Source organism: Hordeum vulgare, chromosome 3H (assembly GCF_904849725.1).
Source record: "Hordeum vulgare subsp. vulgare chromosome 3H, MorexV3_pseudomolecules_assembly, whole genome shotgun sequence".
Lineage (NCBI taxonomy): Eukaryota > Viridiplantae > Streptophyta > Magnoliopsida > Poales > Poaceae > Hordeum > Hordeum vulgare.
In genome coordinates, this window is record NC_058520.1 from 319,077,899 (window position 1) to 319,084,031 (window position 6,133).

The following is a 6,133-nucleotide window of genomic DNA, read 5'->3' on the forward strand; positions in this document are numbered from 1 at the left end:
TAAACTCAAAATGGCCTTGATAAAAGTCCATCATTTTTGATAAATATTGGAAACACCAATTGAGGGGTGGATTTATTTTTAAAAATACTTTTGGCAATTTATTTAAAACACAAAAGCCACTCAACTCAACTATATATGTGATTTCAAATATTTCAGAATTTCATAAAATGTTGAATCTTTTATATGGGTTTGGAAATATTACAAACAACACCCCAACATTATTTTCACTATTTTAGAAATAGTTTGGAGCCAAAAATAAAATCAACAAGTGTGAGATATGAATTAACATAAACAGAAAATAAAGAAAATGAGAAAAGTCCTATCTAGCGCTTACCTTGGCCCAGCCCAGCTCTTCTCCCTGTCGACTTCCTCGCGCCAGTCGGCAGTAGGAGGTGGCCGCCGCTCTCTCCGGCGCGGCCACACACCTGGGTGCGTGCCTGGCCTCCCCGTCGTGCTGGCCACGGAGGGATAAGCCTTCCGCACCCATTCTAGCTCTCTCCCTCTCCTCATTCGCCCTCTTGTGCCTCTCTCTCTCGGCCGCCATTAGAGTCGAGCCTGAGCTCAAGCTCGTCGTTGTTCCTGGCCACCCCAAGTCTCCGTGAGCACGTCGTTTGCTCCGCCTCGTCGAGCACGTCGTCCCTGCCAAAGGAAGCAAGCCCTTGAGCCCTGCATCGCCCTGACGCCATCATCTTCCTCCTTGGATCACCGAAGCTCGCCGCCGTTGTTCCCCTCTTCAGGTCGTCCCCGAGCCCGCTCTCGTCGTCTCTGCAACCCCTGTGATCTCAGGATGGTTTCCCCCCTCATTTCCCCTTTGATCGCGTGCCCTAGCGCCCGATTCCATCGGAGCCCGATGAGATCCGCCATTGGAGCTCGTCGCAGGTGATGTTCCGATAATGGGTTTGTCGATCTGAGGCTACCATCGGCTTTAAATCGACCAGTAGGTGTCGTAGGAGCCCAGCCCCGCACGTGTTAGGCCCCGTAGTAGTGATTCCGACGAGGCCCGAGCTTCGGACGCCGCAAAGCTCATCGTCGGTGTCATCCCCGTTCATTTCACCCCCTGTGACTTGCAAAAATGGACGCGCGGATGAGTGGCCGTTGCTCTCGTGCCATCTGCCGCTTATTTGGTCGCCGGAGGTGCATTTCCGATGCCCTCCGCCGTCCCTAGAGCCACCGGCGGCTCAACGCAGGTGGGGTTGACCCCCAGCACCGGTGGGTTGACTCCCCTAGGTCTATGACAAGTGGGGCCAGCCCCTTGTTAAATAAAACTAACTTTAAAAGAATTAAAGAAAATGTTAATTACTAAACAGACACTCACATGTGGGCCAGCCCCTGTTAACTAACTAATTAACTTAAAGTTTAATTAAAATCTGGCCAGAGTCACTGACCAGTGGGTCCCACTGGTCAGGTTTGACTTTCAACGTCCAGATTGACCTGCTGATGTCATGCAGAAGCAGAAATACTAATTCTGATCTATATTAATTCTAGAATAAGTGCAGAACTTTGGAAATTCATATAAAATTGATTATAACTCCAAATTTGACAAATAATATATGCAAATTGATCAGAAAAATCAATGAACACAATGGTGGTACTTTCATGCATGAAAAATCAAAGTTATGAAAGAGCATCAGGTCAAATCAATTAAATGAATATGATAAATATACTATTTCAACTAATATTTGAATTTGAATTCAAATTAGCATCAACCCAAAGGTTTGATATCCACACTAGCTCATGCTACATTTCATTTCAAGTCATAATCATGCATCATATTGTTGCATATGAATGTTATTGATTGTCGTTATTATTTCGGTAGGCTCTGCCCTTCTGGAAACGTCCGAATATCCGACTAACGGATTTAATCCCTCTGCTGAACAACAAGGCAAGCACCCTTTTGATCATCCCGATATAATCCCATGTTCTTGCTCCTGCTCCCACTTATTGCATTAGGACAAAATATTTCAAATGCTTTACTTCGGTAGCTGAACCTATTCCTTTTGCATGACCTGTATTGTCACAGTAAATAGCCAAACCTTGCAACCTAGCATACCTGGTAGTTGCTTGAGCCATGATGTGTCTTATCCTGCTATGCATGCTCTGCCTAGAGTTGTGTCAGGTCTGTTTCATCTGGGTGATGAAACGGAAAAGTTGAATGTGTTCTAGTGACAAAGAATAAGTGTGGAATCTGATTTGGTAAAGGTACCGATGAAAGGCTATGTAGGAGTACATGGCGGGTTGTTTCATTGGAACCGTCTTTCGAAACTGAGATCCGTGTATGTAATCCAAGACTAGTTACTACCACATGCTGGGCCCTGAAATATGACCCCGCTCAACTTATTAATCGCCTAGTACTCGGTCTAGGAGTGGCAAGTAGTTTCTGGTGTTTATAGTCATGCTGGAGTCCGTGCATAGTGTTGACCTTTGAGGTGGGCTATGATGCGGTAGGCAGTGGCACAGTGTACCAAGTGGCACCCGGATGGTGGGCATGGGAACCCTGCGCACATCGTTTGGCACCGTGGCAGAAACCTCGGCCGGACTTCCGTGCGGGTTCACTCTCAAATAGGCGATAAACCTGGACTAGGTATTAGTGTGGTTAACGGTCCTGGCCGACCCCCTTGCCGGGCTTCCTCTTGAAGGTTGCCGAGCTGCATGACATGCACATGGCGATAAGTGGCGAGAGCGTGTGTGAAGAAGTTCACCACTGCAGGGTTATGATCTATTCGAATATCCGCGTCCGCGGATATGGACTACTTGGAAACATATGTTGTTCATAGATAACTTTAATGGATACTCATAGAAGTATCCAAATAAGTGCGAGTATCATGTATGGCATTTCTGAAGGGAGACGGAAAGGAGTCCGTGATAGTGTATTGTTGTGGTGGTAGTGGACTCGTGTATGACTTATCAAAGTTGTTAAAAACTATTTAAAATTGTAGTTTTGTCTAGCCAAGAGTCAAAGCTGCCTTGCTACATGAAACCCCATAACCCCCTTTATTGATACATGTGCATGAGTAGATAGATCTGTTCTAAAGTCTTGCTGAGTACTTTTGTACTCATGTTTGCTTAATAAATGTTGCAGAGGATACCCACAAGCCACAAGGTGGGTTCTATCTAGACCTCGATGATGACGAGTAGCTGGTGTCCCAGTTACGATCTTGCCCCTTTCAGAAGGGATCTGTAGATAGTCACGCTTTATGCCTTTTCCTTTCAACTGTCTGTACTCAGACAACATTTATGCTTCCGTTTGGTTTGTATGACTCTGCTTGTATGACTTCAGTGTCGTGTCGTGTGACCCCTGCCTGTATGAACATATTATGCAAGACTCTTCCGAGTCTTCTAAATAAATGTTGTGTTGTTGTATGGTTATGTTGTCATGCCATTGTTGTATCTATGCATATCGAGTATGTCATGCGCATGTGTGATGCACTATGATATGTACGGGATTTGACACCTAGTCATATGCCCTTAGTAGCTCTCTATATAGAGAAATGCCCCTTTGTGTTTCCACCGAGCCTTGATAGTTCGCTACTGCTCCGGACACATTGGTTGACCGGCATGTGTACTTCTTAGTTGTTGTTTCTATCCCTACAGGAAAATGTCACGTGATGTAATGGAGTCCTTATAGCTTGCTACGACTCGTATGCACTCGCTGATGACCGACACCTGCTTTGCTGGGTTATGTATGCGTGTCTCTATACACTTGAGCCACTTGAATTTATGAATAGTTATGTCGACCCGGCTTCTTTGACATTGGAATGCTAGCGAAACAAATACACACGTGAGTCAAAATGCGCAAACGGTCCCGGCTAAGGTAAGGTGTCATCTCTGGGGTTAACCGTGCGTGAGACCGCAAAGGGACGCGTTGTGTTACATGCTGGATTCCTATGGCTTAGGATCGGGGTCCCAACATTCGGCTTCCTTCATCGCCTCCTCACGCGCGGCGCGAGCGGATTCAACTTCCTTCATCGCCTCCTGACGCGCAGCACGAGCGGATTCGACTTCCTCCAACGCCCCCTCGCGCGCAGCACGAGTGGCCTTGGCCTCCTTCTCGCCCTTCGGCATCACAACCGCGACCTTGGCCAAGGTAGCGAAAGCCTTGTTCAGGACGCCCTAGATGTATACTGGAGTCCTCTGGATCTCCTCCCGAGGAGCCACTAGTGCTATCGCGGGCGGTGTCGACAGGGAGGTCGCGTCATGAGGGACAGGGGGATCCGAAGGTTGCTTGGAGATTGCGAGCATTGGCGCATCAGTGGACTAAGGGCCCTCAAGAGCCTGCCCCTCGGGCAACGTCACCACCACGACCACCTCACGATGCTTCTGGGGCTCGGGGGGCTCGGCGACCAATGCCTGAGAGGTCATCTTGCGAGCCTCCCCTTTTTAATCGGCAGGTGGTGATGCGTCGGGGAGGGCCGGCCGTGCGTGAGGAGTCGCCTACGGCTTGATGCCCGCCTTCTTCTTCTTCTTCTCCCCCAGCAAGGCAGCGCCCGTGGACATGAGGCAAAAAGGGAATCAGCCATGTGCAGACGATGGGTGCCCGGGGCGTGCCAAGAGGAGTCACTTACTCATAAACATCAACCCATCTCCTCTTCCTCACTGCCACGGCGACGGCAGGGCCGGCAGGGCCCCCGATAGAGGGGGTCGAGCCCGGCACCTTAGATTTCCCGCCGGCGGAGGCATGATGCGCCAGGGGCGACTCAGCCCTGTGCTTCCAGGGGGCGAGCACGCATGCGGACCGCGTGGCGTGCATGGACGATGCGGGTCCCCTGGAGATCCTTGTCTAGCACGAGGAGAGCACCGCGGAGACTTCGCCGATGACATCGTTGTCTTCAAGCTCGCGTACAAGGCCTCCTGTGACCGGAGAGGCACGCTCTCCGGGCAGTCGTTGACGGTATTCTCCGAGTCCTCCCCACTGAAGGTGTCGACCGATGACACCTCTACGGACTAGAGCCCTCGGTCGGGAAGAGCCCCCGCTCATCGAAGACAGGCAGTGCGGCGATCAGGTCGGCCCGGTCATCAAGACGGTACAACAGAACCAGAGCCTCGGGCAGGTCACCAGGGTCACCGCCCAACAGGATTGCCACGACCCTGTTAATCTCCTCAGTAGGAAGGTCGTGGGGCCGGAGTCTGAGCTTGTCGTCACCGAACTTGTAGTCCCATAAGGGCCTGGAATGGGCCTGAAGGGGAGCCAGGCGCTGGGCCAAGAATTCCTTCACTATCATCCCGTCGGTCAGCCTCTTGGCGCTGATGTCGCGGGAGAAGTGCTCCAGGATGGGCACGACTTGAGCGTCGGAGAGCTTCGTTGAGCTCCACGCAGAAGTCTTCTCGGGCAGCCCCTTCGGCACCTCCACTCGAGGATTGGCGTCCTTGAGGCTCATGAGGACCCAACGGTGCTTGAAGTTTTCCACCTTCTTCCCGGCCTTCAGGAGAAGATTGCCGCCCTGGACCACAACGAAGGAGACGCATGCCGACAAATGGGCACCGTCATGCAGGCGCAGTTTAAAGAAATGGCAAAGGAGGGCTACTGAAAGACGCATGCCTATGAAGGCCTCATAGTAGAAAACAAAGGAGGACAGGAGAAATATGGAGTTGGGCTGGAGGTGAAGGGCCTGGATCCCATAGTGGTTCAGGATGGCGGTGAAGAACAAGGAGAAAGGCGGCACCAGCCCGACAAAGACGCTATGGAGGAAAAAGGGGTATACCACCTTCAACGCGGGCCGCGTTGTTGTGGCGCTGGGCCAGATCATGGTCCGCCCGTGCTCGATGGACTCGACCGCCGTTCATGGGAGCACGAAGGTAAGATCCACATCCTTGGAGATGTCGCACTCCAGGAGCGGAGGATCTGGGCCGGGACCTTGCGTCTCTGGCTGCTGCATGCCGGAACGACACGGTGCTGGATCTGGGAGACCCCGGTTGGAGCTTGAGACCGAGGAGGAAGAGCGGGTGTGGGTGAAAGGAAAGCAATAAAGGACCGACGCAATGAGTTGGGTTCCTAATAGCTCGGGTCGAGACAGAAGGCAAGGGAGACCCGGACATCAGCCGTGAGACGCGCACCGGCCTGGCCCACAGGCATTTAGGGCCTGCGGCGCCTAAGGCCGCCCCAAGGCTTCACCTAGAAGCCAACCCGAGCGTGCCG